At 36.6% G+C, this 27,066-nt stretch overlaps 1 protein-coding gene across 3 annotated transcripts in view; it reads right to left on the bottom strand.

Annotated features, from left to right (window-relative positions):
- The window catches only part of ARVCF (ARVCF delta catenin family member), a 270,617-nt gene that overhangs the window by 222,511 nt on the left and 21,040 nt on the right, over positions 1–27,066 (bottom strand). The window contains exon 2 of one of the 3 annotated variants that reach the window (XM_035556866.2): positions 26,822–26,917. The exons of the other annotated variants lie outside the window; for them this stretch is intronic. The gene's annotated coding sequence lies outside the window, so the exon portion shown is untranslated. The remainder of the gene's footprint in view (positions 1–26,821; positions 26,918–27,066) is intronic. 3 annotated transcript variants of the gene reach the window in all.

Raw genomic sequence — 27,066 nt, forward strand, 5'->3', positions numbered from 1 at the left:
TGCAAAAACCTGGCTGAACATTTTTCTTATAGCCCTATTTATTTAAAAATACATAATGCCTTTTAATATACACATTATCATTAATTTTAAAAAAATATATTTCTCACTTTCCTCAGTCCCTGTTTAAAACACCTGATTTAAACGAGTTTTTTTTATATCTGGTGTGTAGATCATCTCATTTACATCCATATATATATACACACATATGTATATATGTGATTAATGCATTCCAGAGAAAATTTAAAAACAAAATAATCTTAGCCTATTTTGACTTATGAATGTACTGAAACACTGAGCCAATTATATATAGATACATATAATAGGCAAATATATTTACCTATAGACTTTTACCATGGGAAAAAATACTACTATAAATGAGCAGTACAAAACCTGATCATTTAGTTTTACTCTGTACAGCTAAAACATATTGCTGTCTTCCAAATGGCATTTGGTCCATGAATTTAATGTCGCTGAATGTGACTCAAGTTATGCACACTACAGGTAAGCGCATGTTCATAAAAATACCACATTTAGAGACAAGAAAGTTTCAGAACATTTATGTGTATACTCTTACCATACATCAGATTTCCTGAGGAAAACATTTTGGGCTTGATTTTTAAGTTGCATAGCCATAGCTTCCAGAACAGGAAAGAACTGCAAAAACTGCACTCATTTCACCTTTAATTCATACCTGCCTGTGAATCTGCCACACATACTAAACCAAGGCAAGATGTAATCTTTTTTAGCGGCACTTTCACTGCAGTCTGTGATCACATACTATCATATGCACGAGGGGGTAGTAATATAATTCTCAGGTTTATTGCAGGTCTGTTTTCTTTAGACTACTTTGGGAACTGTGAAAGTTAAAAAAAAAAAAAGTTGCATATAATTCTTGTGCATTTTTTCAAAAAAAATACTAAATGAGTATTATAGGCAACTGTAATAACAGACATCATGACCCAATAGAGTTGTACCATGAGGGTTTACTAGAACTTTACAGTAATGAGCCATCCAAACTAGATGTATGAATATATTTCCTAGAAGGAAAGAGATTTACATATCACCCATAGGAGAACGATATGTGGCCCTTTTCCTCTGGTCACTTCTTTTTTAGGATAGTCCTGTTGTTTTGTCCATTCCCGTTTAAGATGGGCATGAATCTGTATTCCCATTAAACACAGTGGTGGCCAACTGCAAAACCGAAGTGGAACTGGTCTTTGGTCTGAAAGGCATGCTGAATAAAGACAGATGATTGTGCAGAGCCATACAATTCACCTAATACAAGGAAAATAATTCTCACTAAAACTGGCTTTTTTACCACGCTTCTGAGGAAAGGTTTAATGGTTTAGTTGTAGAAAGGTCTAATATTAAGAAGATTTCATTACTTTTAGGCAACATCACATCATACGAGAAGAATCATAAATAATTAAAATTAAATTACATTTGTGAAGATAAATAGACCATAGAATATTAGGTGATGCTGTGTTCTTGATTATTTATGGTGTTAGCTCACTTGCTTTCTGCAAATCCATGCATCAAACTCTTGTGCAACTTGTCAGACAAGGGGTTTGTACTCAACACAAGCTAGCAGTACACTTACGCATCTTATGACTTGTCTTTTCGGAGTCTGATACCCTGACCCCAAAATCTAAACTTTAATTTTGATTTAAGGGCAAGCCCAGATTCTCAGTAGCAAACGGGACAAGAATATGTACTGGCAATATTTTACAATGATTAAAAATAGGTTTTGGAAATAAAGTCATAACATATAATGCTGTCATCATGGCACTGGCTTCAGTAACATCACAGGCACTACAAAATTGGATCTCATAAATCACACCATAGCTTACTGCATAATCATACTGTCATGCATCAAAATCTCGTAATGTAAACTTAGGCTATAACTTGGAGTACTGCAGTGAGTCCCTTCTACCAGCAGACAATATGGCCTTCGTATCAGGGTTAGAAAATAATCTGCCAGACACACAAAAGAATTTTTAAAGCAGGTTGCTATGAACAGAACACGGTAAAACTGGATTGTAAAGCACGCACAAACACTACTTTTACATCATTACTAGGATGGCATTTCTCATTCAGTAGGACAGATTAATGTGTTGATTTACTTTTCTTTCCTCTGAAATAGAAGAATAAATACATGCATGTATACTGGAAAAAAAAATAAAAGGAGGTACAGGAAGAATAGCTTGTTAATTACAGGCTGATAGATTCCATTACGCATATACAATTAAACAATTTTGGAAGTTGTGTATTGCTACATAGAAGAGTCAAACCTATTCTCAAACAAAATTAAGTTCCTTGAACTGTAACATTAATGGCTGTAGTCTTGATAACAGAGCCTTATGTCTGTTTGTTGTTGATACCGTTATATATATAACCACTCACCTTTTCAAAACAGTTAACAGATACGGAGGGCTCAAATCAAGAAGCTACTGAGCATCTATTTGAAATCAGTAAACTTCTTCAGTTCTGTAGCTTATTGCACCATGCCCTAACATTCAAAGACTGGTTCTTTTCTTCTCTTTGCTTATCCGCACCCCACAGATAGCACATTCAATTGAGGCATAAAATAAAGCTGAAAATGCCTGCAATTCAGTGAAGGAGTAGAAACAGATATAGCACAATTTGGCTGCCATGCAACTCAAACAAAAGACGTGCTTGACTTAAAATACCAACTACCCACTGTTAAACTTCAGGAAACTTTCAGTCCTATCCTCATAAATTTAACAGTCTGTACAATTTAAACACGATTTAATTCTAAGATATGCTTAATTGCAGACAGCTACACAGGAGTGGAAGATCAGTAATTTAATACCACCTTTAAAAAAAAAGACAAGTTGTCCCTGCCAAAAAGACTTTTGAGTCACTGCATAAGAGAGCATTCAAAAAGAGAAAAACACAACCAAAAACAATACTAGGAGCAAATCTCTCTGCTACTTCAGTATGGCAACAGTGAAAGACCAAAGAAGCAGTTATATTCTTAACATGGTACTTTTTCAAGGTCTTCACAGTTTATTTTTATGTAAATTCACATAGAAAACAAAACTAAGCCTTAGGGTACACACAGGGGAAAACAGGCAAAGCCTAAACTAAATCTCAGAAATTTAAAATGCATGTAATACCTGAAGATTGACTGCCAGCCTTAGCTGGTAGTGAGTACAACAAGCAAAACAATAAAGCAATTGGATGTTAATCTTAAATTTGTACTGATTATAAGTGTTTTTCCAAATACCTCAGCTGCCAAATATAAATTGTATTTATTCTAATGTATCACATTTTAGGATGCAAAGATCCTATTAATTGTCCTATTCTCTGTAAAGATAGCATTTTAAGCTAAGTTAAAGGAAGATTGCTGCCCAGTGAGTTAACTTCAAAACCAGCCTGTAGCTGAACTGCTCTCCTGTACTTGAGTCTAAACCACAAACCCTCTGAAGCAAGTTGCTCAGAAGCGAAACCTACCAGCACAATCCTTACATGACTTTAACGGTACACAAAGAGCAGGAAAAAACTGCCTCACAAATGCTAACAGGATACATACACTACCGAAGGTAAAAACTACCTAAGGTAAAAACATGATATACATTTATTTATATATTATACGTTATTACCACAAGGAGAAAAAAAAATACAAGTTTAAACTGATGAAACAAGCTACTAAGTTTAAGAATACCTCATCCACTTTAGAAAAGCAGCCTTTCAGAGCTGGTGATGTGGGGAGACAGGCATACAATAGCTGCTAAACAATAGTAAAAAGGAACTATAGCTTTAGGGCACAATACAGAGACTATATTTTGAGTTCAAACTCAGAATGTGTAAACTGCAGATGGAACGTAGTCAGCATCAACAGGCTTAACACTCTTGCTGGTATATCAAGTTCCAACAGAGAATTATGATGAAAACAGTATTTATTATATACTACCTCCAAAGATGAGGATTGTCAGTATTCTACAAACTTAAATTCATCATTTTTTTTTTTTTAACATTATTAAATGAGGCAGTTAGCTGTCACTGCCATCCCTCTTCACCTTTTTATTCTGTTTTTAAAAAGTGTCATTAAAGGCTAATACAGCATAAATGAATTGTGTAATGCTGCAGGAAATCAATAGAAGAGCTAGGCATAGAACACAGACCTCCTGGCACTAAACCCTTTATCTCACCCATTAGACCACGCTTCTGATTTCAGCAAGTTTCATTTTGTACTCCTAGCTAGACACTGAGCTTTAATTTAAAGTCCCAACCATTTGTATATTCCCTGAGCAGCTAGGTCCCTCCAAGGCATATTCCAAAGCTGACAAGCATGCTGGAAGAACAGAAGGTTAGCAGGGTGGACCCATACTGCGGGAGCTCAGGGGTGGACTGAATACAGAAAATGCAACTCAAAATGCTTGCACAGCAGTTCAGTCATTGGTAAGAGAAATCACCTTGGAATAATACAAGCAGAATCATCCCTTCTAGGATCCAAACTAACATTTAGGAAAGAGGAAAATAAATAAGAGACAGACTTAACTAGCCCATCTATAATTTCCTAAATACACCATCACAGATGTTCCCAGTTACATCTCTGGTTCTGGGAGCATCCCATACCAACTGTCCCAGCAGTTTCTGGGGCACAGATTCTTAGCCAGAGCTTGCAGTTGTTCTCAGACCACTAAACTATACGCTAGACTCTCACCGCAAGCCACCAACCCTTCACAGAGCTAAGCAGTCTGTAACCAGCTTGTTAAGTAGGTGTGCTGTAAAGACTGTCTTGTTCCTCAATAAGAAACTCCATCTTTGGAAAGTCTTTAGTTATCACCAGTCAAAAAAAAAAAAAAAAAAGCACTTCATCAGAGGTGTTTAGTGCAATACCTGCAGTTAATTCCCCCTGAATCACTTTTTCATCAAGACAAAGACACGTTAAACTCTGTCCAGTCCTGGTTCTTCTGATACATTTGGTGACTTACAGGTGCCTGAGGTTCTAACATTTTAATTGGGTAACCATCAGACATCATCCAGAAGACTCCATTTAATACCTTGAATATATAGCAGTAAGTGGACAAGAAAGCTGGACTAGCAGCCTTTCTTGTTCTCTCTATTCTCTCTACTAAAGGAGAGCAGTTCAGAGTCTGAGTACTATTACACACTAGCATTATAAAATGTAAATGTCTGCTCTAATAAAGCCTTTTCTATAAGAGGATTTTAGCTACCCACATAGGGTAGCAGAAGTTGCAGCAGGCATAGCTTGTACTTGCTTGAAGCTAGATAAAACTCCCCCATGCTACACTAATGTAAAGCTGGAGTCTCAAAGTAGATGTGGCTAGATTTTATCTTAAAACAAATTAAACTAACAAATTCTGAGCTTATCCCATCTTGTGCATTTGCAATACTCTTGTAGATCCAGCTGTTCTATTAGGTGCCATTTACACATTCCAAGGGTTGTTTATAATCCATCTTCAATACGAAACCTCTGCTCAGTTAAACCACCCTGGCTTCTCTTTTCTTGATAAGAACATGAGAAAAGACTTGGGACCAAACATGAGAGTTCTGGTAGGTTTGGATTTCTCTTGTATTTGTTTGTTTGAAGAGTAAGTCAATTTCCTTCAAGAACATGTAAGAGATAAATGGTGCATCAGCAATAATACTTTGATTTTCCACATCTTTAACCCTGCATATCTTTCGTTGGACAGCAGGTTGCATTACCCACAAAAATCAAAACTTTGAAAGACAAAAATTTTATTACTGTCACTTCTCCAGAAAAATCTATACTAGGATCAGTAAAGGGCTCTTTATTTTTGAGCTGGGGGAAGATGAAAAAAAACAAGAGGAGGATTGATCACATGGCAAAAAGCAGTCAAGCACAAAAACATTCTCTGAGAAAAATTAAGTACATGCAGTCTTAGGATCGTATTGGTTTGGTAGATTGGGGGTGTCGTGGTAGAAAACTAAAGAGTTTCTCAAGTTTTAGAGCAAAAAAGAATTATTATTGCCTGAAATTTGAGGATTATTCTCCCTAAGAATCTATCAATTAGCATAACTTTGAACCCAGCAAAACTCTTTCTGACTACCAGATGTAACTATGGCAACAAGATCCAGGAACCTACAATAAATATGATAAAGTGTCAATAACCCAGTCTTTTTCATGTAAATAGATAAAGCTCAGGGAAGAAAGAAGACCATTTCCAGTGCTTTAGATTAAAGTTTTAGACTTTTTCCACGATAGGAACATTAGCACATTCCAGTGACTACTAAAATAAAGAAAAAACATAAAGAACACAACACCTCTCATTAAAAAAAAACCACACATCTAGAATTTAAGAGAAAACAAGGCCACATTTGTAAGGCTTGTTTCCATCAAACCTGTGAAATTCTATAAACAGATATATTCTCTACTAAATTTTGCAAATAGGTTTGAAATTGTTTCAGAACACCTACTCAGTTTAATGAATGAGGTCTTTCTAGTGGGATATTTAAGTCAATCATAGAAATGAAATAAACAGAACAGAAAGCTTTACAAGTCTCTTAACTGGCTACATCTCCCAGTTGCATCTGTAAAGGTATGGCATTTTCATATATGGGAAGGTTAAGTCAGGGCTTTTGTGCAAACAGCACAAGTGGTGATGGAGCATAAAGCCCAGTTTCTGTCATCAACACTTTTCCCAGCATCTACAATCATAAATCACTGCCTTCCTGCTCCATCCAGCATAGTTTAGGAACTCCATAGAAAAGTATAACACTCTTCTGCCCCGCAATTTAGAAATGTCCAATGTAGGTATTTAGAAATGGATCATATCTGATGGTGAAACAAATGCAACATAGCCCAGAGAATATTTGGATCTTGGAAAACTTACAAAAACAACCATACAAACACACACACACACACAAAAAAAACATGTCCTCTGACTAGGAAGATACCACATGTATTAAGACCATGGGTCTTGCAACGTGTTGTCAAAAAGTCAAGCCCTAGACTAGGAAACACAGACTGAAGTTATGGGATTAAACCAAAAAAAGGGACCAGCGTAAAGCCAGAAACTAATGAGGAAGCTGGAATGAAACAGACAGGGAGAAGAGTCTTAAAGAAAAGTAAAAACGGAATACAAAAACTCACAAAGAAAAGGGACTGATGACAGAATGACAAATCCTAGACAAGATGCAGAAATGACACCAGGGAAATGAAAGCCCATTATAAACATGAGCACTCTGAGCTAGAAAGCTATCAAGTCACTGCCTACCCAAAGGATCCTAATCCAAATGCCATTTCTGCCTCCCTATCTCTCTCTCTCCAGTTGCGTCCAACTATGAATAGCTGAGTACTCCCTCCGATCCTACTATAAATAGCTTGAAGCCACAGTGCTGAATTGCAGCGAGAGCTCCAGACTCATGCTGGCCTGGGGTAACTGAAAGAAGACAAAGCTGATTTCATCTCCATATCGATGGGTCTGCAGGAGGATAGACAGACAGTCACTTCTCACCCTCGTGTTGATTGCAAAGATTTACTAAGGCATCTTTGCATCCACTGAAGTCGTAACAGGGGCCATTAGAGTTGTGTACTGCCAATTTATTGCTGCACTATTTTCCCCTTAGGTCAAATATTCCCATAGGGAATTCTTGCATTCTGCATGCAAGTTAAAGCATGCTGAATATGCTGTCTTAATGTTAACCATACATTCATGATGCATGGTCTCAGAGACAGTATAAAAGGATAGGCACCAGAAAATAAAACTTCACAACGCTACCTCAAAAGAGCCTAAGATTAGGTAGAAAAATAGACTCATTTATTGAAATACATACAGTTAACATTTTTAAGTTTCTTGATATTCAATGACCTATTTTCTTACATAACATTATCAATAACTGAAAGCACATTTGTATTTATGTTCTGCCAATGTGCCACTACACCCTGTCCATGACCTCATGAGAACTCCCAGTCTAAGCTGCTTCGGCTTCACACCATACTTGGCCTGAAAACAAATTGGCTTGAGAATTCAGGTGTCATTCTGCCCATCTATTCAACAGCAGCTACCCAGTACTGCATTCAAAGTGAACCTTCTCCAATACAAGAGACCAAAGGAGACTTACCTTAGAAGCAAGACGTTAAGACATCTTTCTCAACTTGTGTCCTAACGCTCAACTGTAGCCTTCAGTTAACTCAAACCTACTATTTGAAGCATGCTAGGAAATTTCATTTAATTATCTTGCAACAGCAGCAACAGAAGAAACAGAGTGCCTGGGCCAGAAACGCCAGCAGTAAGCATTCGCCTGATATGCAAGAGGTGTGATATACAGCCTCAGTGCTGAATCAGGTTTCCCACATCCTGGGCAGTCAGTACGTTTCTGGATAAAAGGGGAAAGGAGGCATCATTTTCTCTGTTTTGAACATCTAAATGCAGTATTTTTCCCTATCTGAAACTACTCAACATTTTTTGCAAACAGTTTCAGAACCTACAAAACCTCATTTTTAAGAGATCTTTTATTTGCCAAAAACATTCCATGAACTGTTGTGTAGTAGCAACATCCTGCATATTAAGCATTGTTTCTGCCCAACATTTCACTTGTGGATGACATGTCTACATCTACAGGAACGAGAGAGCTACAAACTCAACTGTTTTAGGACATGCTGCGCTTTCCAGGAAGAAATGACAAAGCAGAAAAATACAGAAGCTGTTTAACTAGCAAGAAAAGTCAATTTTTGTATGGAGGAGGAAGGAGGAACGGTGACAAAACTGGACACCAATTGAAAGCTTCCTGCCTTTGTCCAGATGCTAAGCACTAGAGCTTTTTTTTTTTTTTTTAAACTTGCTCATGGGAATTCGGAATTCTCTCACAACTTTAAATCTGAGTGTCACTACACGAATAAAAACAGTAAAAAGAAAAAAAGAAGAGAAAATGCATTTCTGAATAACCTATGAATGGAATACTTACTGGATTCTGTAAAAATACTTAAGTCCCACAGCAAACACCTCAACCCTTGAATTGACCATTAAATTGTAAAACAACTGTGCTCCTAACTTTTTTTTTTAAGGTAATAACTTTATTACCCAAATAAGATCTCTACTCTGCACGAGACCAAGTGATTCATCCAAGGTCACAGCCTATGTCTCTTGACATCAGATTATGCTGTAATTGTGACAGTTAGCACTTCTAAATTTAAAGGTGACCCATGCCAGCAGAAACTCAGAACTAGGAGTTTCAGCCTTACCAAGGGACAAGACACAGATCATACCTCACTGGTAGGCTCTGGCTCTGGGAGTCAGAAGCATCTTATACGTGGTTCTGTTAAAGAGCTGTGAGTCCCACATTCCAGCCCTGCCCCATTTCATTCAAAATCTGCCTGCCGCACGATCGAAGCTCCACAGTACGCTGACACATCTGTTAAACACTATTACATCTCCAGTGCAACACATTGAAACAAAAGGGCTACTTCCAGTGAGCAGTAACAAATACAAACTTAGATCTAAAAACTGTTCCAGGTTTTTTTCATGATGCTCAGACTGATTATTTATGCTCTAACAGCAGTGTTCAGGACAAGAAAGAATACAGTTTTCCTTTAATAAATTGCTACTTCTGCTTATTTTTGTAAAGAATATACTTCAACAGCCTACTATGTAGCTTATGAACAGTTAAGGCAAGTACTATCAGGTTTTGCCAAATTGGATATTGAATTTTTTAATAATTTACTGTAGCTTTTAGTACCACGGTTAAAAATAGCTCTCTCGTGAGCTTTCAGTCCATGTCAGAGCCTGTGGTAATTATCCTCAGCATCTAAATCATTACACTAAAAACAAAATAACCAGACTGAGCAGATGCAAAGCCAAGTTTTAATCTTCGGGAGTAACATTTCTCACTGTCATGCAAGTTCCTGCATATATATTGAAGGCCATTGGAACACAGCTAGTTAATTACAGATACTCATAAAATTAAGAAGGTATGTGTGCAAAAAGTGAGAAAAAGAGCCATCTCTAAGCCCCTCTTTCCACATGAAGGATTTTAAATCACCTCCTTCGCTTTTTCTTTATAATCCCTTCTGTTTCTTCCCTCTACACTACCCCCACCTACATACAATCACTATGGAAAATAAGCTCATTATAGTGCAGCATGGGTAAGCTATTGCCAGTCAGAAATGAATCAATTGATCCAAAGCTTCATATTAGTGCCTGCCATTTGCATCACAAGAAAAGTGTGATGGCATTCCCTGTAGACAGCAACCTATACTGAGAAAAGACCCAGATTTGTCTTGATGAGTTTATGCTACCAGAACAAACGTTTTTCCTGTCTTCCAAGTGATCTTGCCAGGATTCCCTGCTACATCATGTTAATCTCAATTACTTTGAGTAATATCATAGTGCTTTCTTTCATTTCTACACTAAAGCTAGTTATATGAGAAATGTGGTTGAGGACTCTATAATCATAAAAAGAGTCAACTAATCAACATCTATACACTTTTACCCCCAGTTTTGAATTATTTTAGCTGTGTCTATACTGGCAATACTGACAAGCGGCCTCTTTTCATTCCTTCGTATTTAATTTTGTCAGGGAATTTGGACATGACTCAGCTGAAGTCAACAGAAGGACAAAATTAATAGGATTTTGTCTCAAGTTTGTCATATAAGATTTATGTTGCCATAACGAAGATTTATGCAGTAATAAAATTGTTCTATTATTAAAGTTTCTACAGCGTATCAGTAACAGGGATTACACAAATCATCCCATATGGAGAAAACACAAAAGACACCTACACAACCATTTCTAGATGGCAAGTATTTTAATACAATTTGTAGTTTTAAATAAGCAATACCCTTCTCATTTATTGTGTTTCCATGCATCATTCTGTTTAAATCAAGAAAAATCTGGACCTTGACTTCTTAGCAAATTGAATGTATTGATCTTATCTTACGTAAAAAGTACCTGGAAAGAGGAAAAAAGTAGTCACAAGTGACAATGAAAATTAAATCAATATAAATAATTTCAATCTGTTAAAAATACTTTTCTGCAGTCTTTAAAATTCTCTAACAGATTGTGTGGATCTATACTTACACCCCAAAGGCTTCCAAAGTGGTTCATAAATTATATTTTTAGTACATCTTTGCATATCTACCATTTAAATAAATGCTGTTTCAGACCTTGGCAAAGTCAAATGGTAGAAATATAAGGAGAGGTTTCAGACCATTGAGAAAATGTCTTTAAGGAAAGTTAAAACATCTTTACCAGTCTTAAAAACTACCCCTGTATATAGCCTCATTTCAAAAATAAAGTCATTTAATTCATTGGACACTTTTTCAACCAACAGACAGATTCAGGCCCAAAGATATTACGAAGGCTCACATTTGACCAAAATCTGTCTGAGCTATATTCTACTCCATCACCATGTTTATATGGAAAGTTTAGATCTTTGTCCTTCTTCTTCAGACACTCTGCTGTTAAAGAAGAAAGCCAGCAATCCTGCCTTAAATAACCTCAACTTACCAGACTACACAAACAAAAAAGAAAAATATACTTGAGTAAGAAAATGGATCATTTTATCCTTCTTCTATGAATTTATTGCAGAGAGATAGAATTTCAAGGACTTAAAACAACTGCCCCAAGCATCCTCCGACCCCACGTAGAGACAGTGATTTTTGTGACAGGGTTCACCATTATGGTCAAGGCATATATTGCTCTCTAGTATATTTGCTATCTAGAATTAGCAAAAAGAACTGCAATCCAGGAAGGAACAAGTATAAGGGGAAAAGGAGACCAGAATTCTTTCCATTCCACTGCAGCGGTTACCCAGCCTCTAGAAATTGTTGAGCCTCTTGAAGATAGTCCAAACAAAGATTCCCAGATTAAAAATTAATTCAGAGAAATGGGATTAAGAGAAATGGGAGGGGAGCCAGCTAACTGAAGACAAACTTTATGTACCAAACATTCTCTTCAGTAACTCACAAGGCATGAAATTGCCTTATGTGTCATTTGGCTTTGGTATCAACCAAGTCTAATTTGCCAATTCCAGAGAAAAACAAATCAATGTTTACAAAAGTGGCAAACGTAATGCATTTATTTCATGAACTTAAGAATTAAGATACATAACTGCTTTCGTTAGGTAGAACACGGTAAACACCATTTTAACAAGCCCTTTTTTTTTTCCAGGCAGGTATGTAATTTGCTCCCTTCCCAGAGCCCCATGTTTGATACCCTGTACTATCCTTCCCACTTGTGTTTCAAGTCACACGCATAATCCTGCTTGTCTAATTCCTACACAAACTCTGTATACAGAAATCCCAAAGTAACAGACACTGAAGGAAAAAAGTACCTTCATCACATCATTTTGGCTGATCACAGTGCAGCACCACTACTACATTGCCTCAACTAAACTAACTCATAAACCAACACAAGTATTTAGACCAAACTTTCCTGTGTATGCTTAGCCTCTCAACACCAGTGCTCTACTTCTAGTGATTGATTCTACCATCAACACATCAGGGAGGAAATAACATCAGCAAAAGCACTGAAGAAAAAATACTACTACTTAGTGACCAAATGTGATATGTGGCAACAAGCAATACCATCTCTGTAGCATTTCCCAAATATGCTGATAATAAATATTCTGAATACAATTCTACCCAGTGTTAAAATGGGTTTCTACTCTGAGAACTGTCTAAAAATTGTATGGGAATTCGTATTTACTGCTTCAACTTGCCAAAACAAATTTTCCATGCTTTACAAGTCAAAAGATTGGTTATTACAGTTATCTTAAATTCCATCTAGAGTTACGTCAAAGCCATTTCTGATCCACATACTATCATTCTAAATATTACATAGGTATGTTTTATATCCATAAAATAGCCATATAAAATAAGTATCTAGCAAAAACATGCTTTCTTAAATAAACATCTTTAACTGTTTAGAGGAAAAGTATCAAGTCATTGCTACAGAAAAAAAAAGTCAGCTAATCTTCCCTTTCAAAAATACTAATTTTGTAATAGAACAAATGGTTCCTTAACTTAAAAGTTAAGATCTTGAATCATTCCTAAAACATTCATCATGCTTCTCTTGCCTTCTGCTTAGTGTGCAGGCTGTGCTTGCTATGATTTGCAGAACAGGTATTCATACTGTTCCACACATACGGTATTAATTATTATCAATGCAAACAAACTTTAAGAAGCCCCCTCAAATGACGTTTACCATGGCATACAACTCAAAATACTCAATGCACAGTGACAGACCTTAGTTCAACCAGTGCATGCTTAGACTTGATGATCTTAAAGATCTTTTCCAGCCTAAACGATGCTATGATTCTGTGGTGGACTCGTGGTCATAGGTGGATGATTGGACTTGACCTTAAAGGCCTTTTCCAGCCTAAATGATTCCAAGGCTCATTGAGGACAGAGGCACCAAACATGCCTATAACATTTTGGCTCAACATGCAGGTAAAACTAGCAGCCTATGCTACATTGCTCGATAGCTGCAAGAACAAAGGTAGGGCTGAGAAGAACATTCCTATACAGCACAGCTAGTTTTCCTCACTTATACACCAATAAGCATGCAAAGCAACTCCAGAGATCAGCAGCACTTAAGGGGTCTGCTAGCAGCACTCAGCCTGCTGAATAACAGCTGTGGATCTAAGGCTCTCACACTCACCCATGCCTAACCTAAGGGATCATCAGGTGTACATCTCAAGCTCAGGCAGCAATAGGCCAATAGGCCCTTCCCTGAAAAATATCAAGCTCCTGTAAAAGAGGTTAATGAAAAGAATGAATCTACTCTCAACCTATTTCCTTTGTATTCTGATGAGGGTTTCAGCTACAATGCTGACCAAAAGTAGGAGGATATCTGGTGAGCAAATACGTACTGTTAGTCTTCAACACACAACTCAGACCAAAGCAATAATCCAGACAGTCATATACATTTTATTTAAAGTCACAACCAAAGATATATACATATATTAATGTCAAAACACAGGGGCTTACAAGAATCTCTTCCGTTTTCTGCATGAAAATTAGAAGCGCTGCAGTTTCCCCAAACGTAAAAAGAAAAGTCCTCCAGACTACCTATTTAAGAAAATACTCCACAAGTTACCAGAAGAAAATTAAAGGCCATCCCTACTGTAAAACTAATGAGGATATATTTTTTTAGTTCCTACCAGCAAAGGGAATTCTTTTCTTTGTAGTGATTATCCTGAGTGCCTCTTCAATTTCCTTTTCAATGTTTTTTGGCAGAAATCCTTACAGATGCAAGGCATAGAGAACACATAAAAGACAAAAACATGCATTTCACAGTACAATCATGGATCTTTAAATAATCTATCTGCCAATTTTAAATTCGATACATGAAGAACTTATAACAAGTTTATAAAAGGAGTAAAAAAACAAGTGAAAAAGAGATTTCATTAACTAGTTCAAAACAGTTTTATTTTAGCCTCATTTTGATTTTACTCTGTGGTATTTGAGGATATAAAATGCACCTGCACGTTGAACATGTGCTGTGACAACATTACAAAGAATAGTTGCAACCTAGTGACCTTAGGTTGACTCATGTGTTTGGAATTAAGTTGTATTAACTACATTCTGCTGAGGAATATTTGCATGACCAATATAATTAAATGGCAGTTTAATGAGTTACCAGTCTCTGACAGATGACCAACTGAACAGATTCATGAACTTCTGTCTAGATTGTGAACTTCTATCCAGATCAAGATTATGATTTTGGGTTGCTTGATCATGTTCTCTCCATACTATAATCCTGAGAGGGAGTGGGGAGAGGATGCGGTTTAAGGGGTGGAAATAAAACAACAGTTTCTACCTGTTGCTTTACATCTAAGGGAGCAAACTAAGTTTTAGGAGGATTAAGGCTGTGACAATGGAAGAGACTGTTGTCAGTGGTGTATTTAGAGCTGGGAGAACTACCCATGAAAATGTAGTAAATGAAAAAGCTACTAAGCTGGATATGTAACGGCCAAAAAAAAAAGTGTGACAACAAGGCTTGATAATTCTGAGATCATTGGATTCTTTAACTCCTGGGTTCTGTCTCTTTCTCCTTCAACTGCCACCCCTTCCCAGCAGCTCTTCTTCTTAACCTTACAATCCTTGAATAAAATGCAGTTTCAGTCTTGCACCCTGTCATCCATTCATCATTCTGCTAAGTCCCTTTGCTGGCTCAGTTTGCCAATTTATGCATCATAAAATTCTGTAGACGTTTAACAGACCAGCAATTTATAAATAGCTTTTATTATACAAGGCAGGCTGGATGCTCAAACAGGAGGTCAGAGATACTGGCACTTAACTCTTAAACTTTTCCATTCTGCTGTTCCTCTCAGTTTCTCATGACTAGCTATCCTCAAAGAGGAATGTAAATGTTGATTTGTAACTACCTTTTCTCTTTGAAGAACCCACTTCTGTAATAGGGAGCAATACCTCATTTTTATATCTGAAATATTAGAAAAATGAAGAGACCAGACAGTTATCAACAGATTGAATCATAAATCAGCCACAGTCCCACTACTTGGTATGTCCAAAGCACAGACTCTCACTGCAACATATGGATCCTTCGTTATAGCATCATTTTGCTCTGATATATTCTGGAGAGAGGAAAACCAAATATAAACAACAGAGCAAACATGCTTAAGTAGTAGTCTGAATTGAACCAGAGCCATCAAAATAGCAGGTGAAGCAAAAGATCATGGTTTGTATTTCACATCCAGAAACCACTACTCCATACTAATAGATGACCGTCGTCTTGCATCCATATATTACGGCTTCTTGCCAAAGTCAATTTAAGCATAGCACCTTCTGCAGACCTGAGACGAATAAAAAAAATGCTTTCAGAGCTACAGGCCTGTCATGGAGAATGGTGAATGCTCCAATATGCTGGACCTGATGGCTCCTAAGAGGTGAACTCTAGCTATCTGTATGGGAAGAGAGGCTGCACAGCCTCAAGGAGCTTCAGGGTAGCTTTCACAAGCTCGTAATTCCTTTTCTCCTGATTAGGGTCATGCATTGATGAAACACTGAAATGCTGCTGATTCAGCCTAAAAACACTGAATAATGGCAGAAAAGAAAGAGTTCACAGAGGGCAAGAGGTTGTATGCCAATAGTCATCCCCGAGAAGTTCTTTTAACAGCCCTTAACAATAGCAACCTGTTTCTATCCTGACTTGGTTCACTTCTCTGGCTTACCAATTCTTTGTGCTGGTATTGCTACAGTAGATAAATTTTAACCACAGCACAACAACTTGTCACTATGCTTTACAAAAATTAATCAAATATTGAGGTTCTGTAGTGAAATAGTCATAAGTAAATCATAGGGACAGCTGATGAAGAAATTCATGAACTTAAAACTTGCTACTCAATTGTCAATCTCAATGCTACCTAAAAATGTTAAGGAAAATGGTTATTGCTGAGCACTCTATGACCAGTTTGTTAATATACCCACTGACATGAATACTTGACCCTGAACTTAAGTATTTAAATCTTTTTAAGGTTCATGGACCACCCATCCTCCCTTGAGGTATAACCTGCCACACAGCCAAGAGGGAAGGCTGTTTAGAGCTCTAATAACACAGAAACCCATTTGCAATTGCTTTTTTCATTTGTCCTCTACAAATCAGTCAAGGACCCAAGTTCTTGAAGAAATACTGCTAAATTGGACTCTGCTATTACCACAATTGCTCAGTAGCAAGGCTGCAGATGGAAATAATTCCCAAGGATTAAGAAATTTCAGAGCCCCCAGCAAATAGACTGATAAAGAGAAAAAGGAAAAAATGTTAAAAGAGCCTCAAAGAGCTTTGTGCTCAACGTGCTGAGCCTGTCGCCTCCCTGGGATAGCTAGTGGGAAGAGCTACACAAATGCCTCAGGCCCCATACTCTGTTGCACTCTTTGATTTGCACATTTTTCTCTTCATTGTATGCAGCAAGAAAGGCACAGCAGAGCAAAGCAGAGTGCATCAGAGATGGCTCATGAGCATCAAAACTGTTCTCAACATTACTGGTCACATGGGGAAGTAACAGGAGAGAAGGATACTGTGAACAAGTTCTTCCAAAACTCAATTTCTCTTCAACAGAGACTAAGAAAAGAAAAGATGGCAGGGACAAGGTCAAGCATCATCAGGTTCTATTAAAATTCTCACTAGTATTCTTATTTGAAAGTCATCAATCTGCTGCTTTGAAAATAGTATATATCTTTGCTATCAGTTTTGGTGAAAACTCGAAGGATTCTACCCAACAGAAGTATAGCAGTCTGAAAGCATCTCGAAATCATATAAAAACATGGTGAGCAAAACACAAACTGTTTTTAGGAGTAAGCTTGAAAACGTACTTATATTAACCATCATGGTTGAGGCAGAAAAGGGTTAGCAACTATTCTCTAATCAGTTCCAAACTGAAGATACCTACTTTAGAGTACAGATGTGCAGCTCTCTCATCAGCTGGTCACACATTCAAAAAAAGGCAGACAGAGTAATGCTTTCATATAGCCCTACAGCACTTTAAAGCTTCAACTAAGTTTCAGCATGATTTGGTACTACACAGCGAACATGCTAGGACATCCACAATTTACTGCACTTACCAGGCTTTTGAAAATGCTTCAAGAAGTCATCATCTACCAGGAAAACAAATCTCTAAACATTCCAATTTCTTCTGTGCAAGTTATAAGCATTTTAAGGCACGTTAAAGGCACACATGTTTAGTACTGGTCTGTTCTACCAAGTCACTCACTGTATATGGTAGACTTCATTACTACCCAGCAACACCTTCTGAAAGCAGAGTATCGCAAACACTTGACAAGTATCAATTAAGTCTTGTTATGCAGAGATAGTATTTTCCTCATTTCCTAGATTATTCCACCTCTTGAAGAAATTAAATGGCATGTTCTAGGAAAATTTGCCTACAATAGGACTAACACAGAGCTGTTGCAGTTCCTGTATCCAGAACCTCTGTGTACAGGGTAAGGGTAAGCCTCCTAACCACATACGTGATGTATCTGTTTATTACTTTGTAAATATCTGTTTCCATTTAAAATGAATCCCCTACACGTATGACACTGCTTCATTAGAAGCATTGTGTTATAACTGATAAAAAACAAAGGAGATGGGGTCCCAAATACAGGTTACAGTAGGAAAAAAAATAGCTGAGATGAATTCTTTATTTAAGTCCCAAGACTTGAACAGAATGCAAAGTGCAGCAATTATATTCAAATACGATGAATGCTGTAATTATGATTTCAGAGATAAGTGGAAATATTTTGAGAAGCAGTAGTTCAACTAAACTGTATTTTAGCCATATCTAAAATGGGGAGTGTTAGACTTTGCCTACTACAAAACAGCCAGGAATTAAACAATTAAAAATAAAGGCATTTGCTCGTTATGCCTACTGCATGCTGCTTTGGAATTAAAGAAATACAACATCCTGTCAAACACCCTACCATTAATAATTGCTATTATAAAGACATAATGATGTTCTCTCTGAGTCCAGGAGGAACAAGTGCCCAAGTGGCTTAAGGGACACTTCATTTTGCCTCAAAGACCTGTAGAGCTGGGCTCTTCAATACTTGTGGTGAATATCAGTGATTAATACAGACTTTAAAAATAACAGAGAACAGAGAAGCAGTGAATCTTTCCCAGGTGATATACTGCAATTTCCTCTGCGGTTATTGGAAAAAGGAACTTGAACATTTATTCTTCATCTTTAAAAACAATCAGAAAAAATACAGTTATTAAAAACAAAGGTTGATGGAAAGGCTGGTGGTCTATAAATGAAAGCCCTTCTTTATACAATTTTCTAACATACAGAAAATGCTGTCAGGAAAATAATACGACAATCTTCACAAGTTCAGCTAAGGTTAACCTCACATTCAAAAATACTACAACAGGTAACTCTGATTTGATTTTAATTTTAAAATCCCTTCACTGTACACTAAAACAGAGCTACATGAGCAATAACTTGAATTTGGCTTTTAAGTACTAGCAGAAAACTCCATGACCAACGTAACATGCCACTTGAAGCAAGGAGGACAGCATCTTCCAGTAACTTTTACCAACTACTTAAAAAAAAAAAAAAAAAGAAACCTTGTTCCAAGAAGTTTAGGATTTAACAGCCAGATGGTAATTCTCTGTGTTTGGAACTGGCAGAGATGGTAATTTAATTTTGTTTAAGTCAAAGCAAAAACTAATCACTTAAATCTTTCTACACGAGTGCAGACTTTGATCCCAAATGATGTCCCATAAGAACTACACTAAAATTTGTGACAAGGAAAAAAATGGAGCAGAAGATGGAATAAGTGTGAAGAAAGAAAAGGGAAACACAAATTTGTTGTGCAGCTCTTCGAAGGAGACAAACGGAATCTTGAGAGAAATACCAAAAAAAAGAACAGTCAGCAGCTGGACAAGAAAATTATGTAAACATTATGCTGGATAGACCAAGCAATGAAATGCCAAGGACTTTACAAGAGAATGGGGAAAGGAAGGCATGGAGTACAGACACTAGAAATTATACTTTTGCAATTGAGAGGACAGCTTGCATTACAGAAATAAAAATGAAGCTCTATCAGAAACCGAAGAACACCTGGGTATTGGAGAAAACACAAAAGCACAATGTTATACAACAACAGCAAATATGTAAGCCCCCACAAAACCCCAAGGAACTTAATTAGAGAGAACAGGGCTGACCCACAGTCCTATTTTCTTTCACATATTCAGCCAACAGACTGCTGAGGATTCCAGCAGCCAGAATTGACAGTGACATTTTAAGTCAATGAGAATCTATTTTACTCTTCCTCCCACAACACAAATGAATAGTAGTGCTAATGAAATTCCATTCCTATTATAAATTGACAAACACAAGCCCACATTTACCCCTTCCAGCAAAACCTGCCTTTTAACAAACTTGTACTATTCTGCAACACCCCGTGGTCACAAAATAAAATGCCACTCTCTCCCGCACTGCTCTTCTTCCAATTATTTTGACTTTAATGGACCCAGATAAAATTATTTCTACTCTATTTTACACCTACAGTTTTAGATTAAATCATATTTAAAAATTGTAATTTTAGTCACAGACTTTAATGCACTCTGGTTATTTATTTCACATTTGATCACACGTTTCTGACTGATGATGGACTTGTAATTCACTACACCAAGATAAACTTGCTTTAAAAAAAATCCAAAGACACTGGTTAGTTACCATTGCTGTGTTCTACAAAAAGCCAAGGAGTTGCATTATATGCAGAAATTAGCAGAAAGTTTACATAATAGTTGATTGGATTTGGGACCAAGATGCAAAATGTAATCTGTTCATATTATTATTCAGGAAAAAAATGAGGAAAAAATATTTTTTTAAAATGAGTTTCCTCAGAAAGGCTAGATAATCATTTCCTCTTTAATTGTGGGATACTAGGAAAGAAGCTCTTTGTGTCTCTTGATTAGAAGCGTACATAGAAATAATTCCACATTTCTTTCAGGCAAAAAGCAATAGCTATAACATTCAGCAAGCAGGAAAGAAAAATAAGTAATAGCAGTGTTATGCTGTAAGCCGTCTGTTTTCATAAGTTAAGCAGGGTGTGATCAGCTTGCAAAGTTAAGATGACACCAAATACACCAGGTGATCCAGTCATACCCTCTCCTCTAAGTTGTGTTACACAGAAAAAGAGAAAGCAAAAGCTTTCCTATCTAAGCTGAGCTGTAAGGGGGCCAATTAGCCACTTACAAGCATGAACAATTCCATGGCACACGTCTGCTTGACAAATTCCACTGTAAGCAAAGGCATTTTTCTCGTAGTCTCTAGTTTGCACGTAACTCTTTTCATCCCCAAAAAATTACGCACCCCATTGAGTACAGTCAGTAATTTGCTCAGCCTGAAAGTCTGCAGACATGACCTATCTCCTAGCAAGCTCTCCCAAATCAGAGAATTCACGTTGCTGTATCTGCTGACATTAAAGACAATAAATGCAGCATATCAGCTTCAAAAAAAAAAAAAAATCATTTTCTGTAATTATCTTCTTTCAACATAGCTGCAATACAACCTGAATGGGACAAGTATTACAAGCGTCAGTCCTCTTTGTAAAAACAAACAGCTTTTCTAGCCACCTTGTGGGTTAGCCCAGATCTATATTATTTCATCCCCTGCTTCCACGATCATCCAGACACATACTTTAAAGAAGAGTCTTCCGAACTCCTTTCTAGAGTTTGACTTCATCCCAACATCAAGCACCAATACCTCTAAAACAGCTTCTCCTGCTCTTGACTTTCTCCTGCTCTTCCCGTCCTCTTCCCCCTGAAACCAACCAGCTAAGTTCACCATGAAAAAGCTCGAGAAGTTGTGTGACACCAGTCAGCCAAAAAGAGAAATAAGTCAATGAATAAGTTGTATATGTATTTCCACCTGCTGGTAGAAAGTGTGTACACAGCAGCAGCATGCTCTTACAGTAGTTTAAGTGTGGAATAAATCCAATAAATCAAGGGAGTTCTTCTTGATTCAAAAATGAACACAAAGTAGCATTTATCCTACAATCTCACTGGCAGACAAAGATTATAGAAAGACCACTTATGATAAGACTGTATACCTCCAGATTCAGGATCCTAATATTAGTCTAACTGATGTTAATAATAAATTTAATTAATAACAGTGCCACCAACACACATGGCAGCTTCCCAAAACTATGAGTAATAAACTTAAATTGCTACAAATGGAAACTAGTTATGAGTGTATTAATCAGGTCCAACGCTCAACAAAAGTATTTTTCAGACAATGTTTATTTGAAGTCAACAAGTGCTCTAAGCTAGGACTCACAGGTGGTATTCACCACTTACCAGCACATCATTGTAATGGGAAACCAAACGGTTTCATTTCTTCAGAACTGATTGTTAGAAAGCATGATAAAGTCAACAATACTAAGTTGTAAGAGGCCCTTTCCACAATACTACAGCTATGTCAAATAAGCCTCTACTGTCTATAAGTAGAAAGGGTGAATTAATCTCTGTTCTCCATTATATCAGCAATTAGAGTACTTCCAACTGCAAAAACTATATTCCCTCCTCCCTTAGAGATGTTTCTGCACTGTGCATTCCAGGCTTTCACCTAGTACCACTTCTAACAGTTCAGATTCATAATTCATCATCTGTGGGTTTTACCAAGTATATTGCATGTGAGTAGAATGCTCAGGTCCCAAACAGCAGTGTCAACTAAACATTTCATGGAACAGGAGAAATGGTTTGAGTTCCCTCTACTGCAGGACTGTTCTAGAGCCACTAGTTGGCAAACTAGCAGTCTACACTCCTTTCACAAAGCTTATCTGAAATGCTGAAGCCTCTTTCTTTCCCTCCTGACCTTGATGATGTGTGTGACAAGGCTGTTTTTAAACATATTTCCAAACTTAGGTCTGTTAAAAAAAAAAAAAGTTCTTGAGTTCTTGAAAGATATACTACTGCATCACCACATGCTGGAAAGCATCTAGCCTTTGTGCTGCCCTCTGCATCTATAAATGCACCAAGATCAATGTGCAATGACCAAACCAATACTAAACTTCCTCCAAGAATTCTGAAAACTTTATCTTGGTCACCAAATAGAGCATTAAATCTTTATGTCAAAATAACATTCCATACACCTGCAGAGTAAAACTTGAAAAAAAATACTTGCTAATATTTTCACAGATGCCTAGCACTAAGAGAAGAAATTCTTAAAACATTGAATGGATGTAGAACACAGCACTTGAGTATTATGAATTTAATCTGCTGTCTTGCAGCTCAGTGAGGTATCAATTCTGATTCTATACAACTATCTTAAGTGGAAGGAACATTTCAGGAAAGCCAACCACACAGTAGGCTACAATTTAATTAGACGGAAGAACATGCCGAAGATAATTTCAATGGAAGAATATACTAATGATCATTTTAAAGCCATAAATGTCTCCGCATCCCTATGATGCCTGGGACCCATCACTGCAATGGTAAATAGCAGTTGCAAGGAACAAAGAAATTTTTATTGACGTGGGTGATGATAAAGCTGCAACAATTACTGGAATTCCAGTCAGGAAGGAGAGGAGGAACAAGCAATGCTTTCAGCTTCTGAGACACATCAGGGCATATTACCCTTCTGTTTCTGATTACACTGTTTCAGGGAAACAATCCCTGCCAGAATCCCTATCTTTCATCAGACAAGGCATCTCCAGAGTTGTTCAAGCATAACCCTCCAGATGGAGTGAAAATTCAGCTTTAAATCTAAAAGGCAAGGGCGACTGTTAAATTTTGAAATAGACCTTAAAATACCTGCATGGTAATGTCAAGAGCATGAAACTATTAAGTCATCAGCTTTTCAAAGGAAGGAGGATCATATAAGCTGTACAATGGAAGAAAGTCTAGCAAAATTCTATTTTCAACTAGTTCCTACTATGAAGTTGACAAGTCAGTTTTGGAAGACTTGTTCCAGGAACATTCCTGTTAAAATCAAAAAATTATACACCAGATATAGCTTTAAGGGGGGGGGAAGCAATTACTAATCAATGTTTAACACAAAGCCTTTTTTTCTACAAAATAATTTGAAAGTATTTATAACAGAAGAACGATACTAGAATTACAAGAAATCAAGACAGTAGCAAAGGCAAATAAAATTGCCTGTCCTCTATCATGAAGTATACTTTTTAATACCTGAAGAAAAAAATTAAGAACAGTCCCACAGCATGGTGCAGCTGTTGCAAAACAGCTGCATTTCAATCACATCTGTATCAGTTCTGGAATTTGAAGCTAATTGGAGAAGATATGTCTCTAAGGGGGGCAAGGTAAAGAACAGTTATTTTCCAAATAAGGCATTTCTAGAATAATTCTTGATATTTATTTGTCAGTTCTTTTCATCTAAATTTCCTTTATCTACTTGGAAGGGGCTTTCATGGAGCTAAATAAAAAAAGAAAATTAATCTAACATTTATGCCTTACTGATTCTATTAGATGTTGCTGTAAGAAATGTAAATCAAGAGATTGGGTCTTAAAGTTTTATTCACTGTAGTTTTAATAGAGCATGCCAATATTACTAGAGTATTACCAGAGATGTTTCCAGCAGCACTGAGTGAATACTAAGAAGGCCTACCATGACTCTTGCTATGGAAGCAAAGATTAAATTCTAAATTTTTAATCTCCCAACTGGATCCACATGGGAAAATCCACTGTGGCTTCAGGGAATATGCCTGCAAAAGGTATCACAGAGGAGTTAAACTCTGTTTAACCAAAATGGAAGCACTCACACTTATCTTAAGGATCAGAAGTTACATGTTTGTTTTCGATAATGATGTGTGCACAGATGTAGGACTTTTTGGCAGATGCACATTAGTATGTTTCCATATGCATATAGTGACTACAGATTGTTAGTCTCTGGGTCCAAAAAAGCATACAAATTTCAAATACAAATGCATTTTAGATGATGCAAGTTTTCTCTGAACCACAAAGTAGAAAGTAAGAGGGCACATTATGAAGTATCATACAGACCTTGGCACACGGAAGTCCACTCTTAAGGCTAACCTTACCCAGACAATTCAATGAAACTCTATTTCACAAAGACAAGTACTTTTACAAGACATTTGCTAATAAGCAGCACAGACATACCACTTCAAGAAATCATCTACCTATACTAAAAAAAATAAAAATAAAAATAAAAATAAAAATAAAAATAAAAATAAAAATAAAAATAAAAATAAAAATAAAAAATCCCCCCCGTCCTCTCTGTCTCACTGGGTCCCAGCCATGGCAGCTCCCAGCATTAAGTGCTGCACCACACCTACAGTTTACAGAAGGCATATTTGAATACCCAAGCAGCCTCTGTACGTAGATACATCAGCTTGAAATCCAGGCCTCATGCAGGCTAACAAGACTTCAGCTCTAAAGCTGTCTGGACCCCAGGATCATCAGTAAACTGTGCCAGGTCATAAGCAGCATGAAGGCAAATTTCTCACGTTTTCAAACAAGTAACCATTTTTAATTAGGAACTATAAAACGATTTCAAATTAGACCATTGCAAGTACATGAAATTAAATCTGTGTATGTTGTAGGTAAGAATTGAACTGTCCTTAAATCCATTCAAAAACATCAAAAGCACTAGAATCATGGATAATAATGAAGGCAAAATTAGGACTCATCCACAAATCTAGAAGGCTTGTATGGTCATTAGCAAGATAATCACTTAAGAGTTAAATTCTCAAGCATACAACCCAGAGTAAATCAGACTTGGTTCATAAGTCATGTCACGCAGAGACTATGGTAAAAGTTTGAATTCAAGATAAATAAACGTGGTGTCAGATAAACCAGATAAAAACAATTTCCAAGAGCCACATATGGAAATCACTAATTAACGTCTATGTATAATATATACTACATGAAGAGGAAATTCCTTTCTAAAATTACTTAGTGAATACTTGTTTATACTGCAATGTTGATAAGTCAAAATGCTATCTTGGGGTTGTTATCTTGCATTTCCCTTATGTGGCAAACAATCTGACACACCCAAGACCATTTTATAAACTTTTTTTAAAACTTTTTTTTTTTAAAACTTTGAACTAATTTTATAACAAACTACATACAATTTTCAAAAAAATAACTTGTTAGCTAAGAAAGAAATATCAAGCACATTAAACAGGAGTTTGATTAATCTAGAGCAATCCATCAATTAAACAAGATTAATTCATACTTTGTGGTTATCCCAGGAAAGATTATAATAAACACAAAATAAGCAGACATCAATCTGCAAGCAGTGAGTTAGAGAAAAAACAACAACAAACAAACTGGATCATAAGGGCCCAAATGTTTATAATAGATAAAAAGCACATGTTCTGGATGGCCTAGAAAGTCTGAAATCTGGCAATCTGGAAGTCAATTCCATTTGGCACATTACAATCAAAACTGTCCATTTCAATCACACAACTGCAGTACTGGAAATATCTTTATAGTATTCATTTCTGAAAATGCAGTTATTATTAACGTTTTACATGTCATTCCTTTTTCAGACTTTTTTTTTCTACTAATAACACTCCTTTAATAAACAAACAGTATCATAGTTACTTAGATTTCATGTAACTCTACTATAACAGACTGTTATAATCCATTTTAGAGAAAAGGGGAAAAGTCTTCACATTTAGATGGTATAACATTACTCCCACTGAAAGCCACAGACATTCTATTGCTGACCTCAGTGGGAGTAAGAGCAGTTCCAAATGGCTCCAACTTTTTAGATTTTCCACCAAGATGTCCATGGTTTGAGAAAAATGCAATTCTATTTTATCATTATGAGCCATGAACTAATAACTACTCAAAATAAGCCTAAAATATAAGTGAGCAGTCTGAGCCTGTGAGTCGCACTTGTAAAGGAACTAACCAGCATTCTCCAGGGCTTATGAGCAATAAATTGAAAGCACCATCATTCTGAAAACATATGGCACTGCTGATTAAGGGTGACATATTCTTTAAAATGAGTACAGAGCACACCTCACTTCTGACACAAGCAAATCAGTCTTAGTCACAAACTCTATAAAAAGTATATTTGCTAATGCTAGCACAATTATTACTGTTTCTTCAGTGTAGAAAGAACAGGAACATTTTCAAAGGTAGGTATTCCATAGTTCACAAATATGCTACAACATAATAATGGGTTGCTCATGAATCCACACAAATCACCTAATTTGATTGTCAATGGATAGAGCCTGCTACTTTTTTCTAATTTTGAAAAAACAGCAAGACTGTTTGGTAGGAGAAAAGCTCTATAGTTACAGTTCCTATTACGTTATTCCCTTTCATCCCTGCAGTTATTTTCCTTTTTTGAAATACTTCAAATTTCACCTCAGAATGACTGTTACAGTAGAAAACCTCCTAAGAAGTCTCCTACCTTTTCACCGTTTGGAAAACTAGGAACCAGCAACTTTCAGTGTCTCTTGTACTGTGCTAACTCTATTCCCATCTTTCAACCAAAATTCTACTTCCCCTAAAACAAAGATAGAAAGAGAATATTACAATATATCAGGTTACATAATTAAGGCTTCAAAAATTTGAATTATTCAATCAATTTTATTCACTTAGCAAGTACATCTGTCTTGTGCTTTTAGTAAATTTGAAGACTTATTTCTTCTCATT

The sequence above is a fragment of the Cygnus atratus genome, chromosome 17, assembly GCF_013377495.2.
Source record: "Cygnus atratus isolate AKBS03 ecotype Queensland, Australia chromosome 17, CAtr_DNAZoo_HiC_assembly, whole genome shotgun sequence".
Lineage (NCBI taxonomy): Eukaryota > Metazoa > Chordata > Aves > Anseriformes > Anatidae > Cygnus > Cygnus atratus.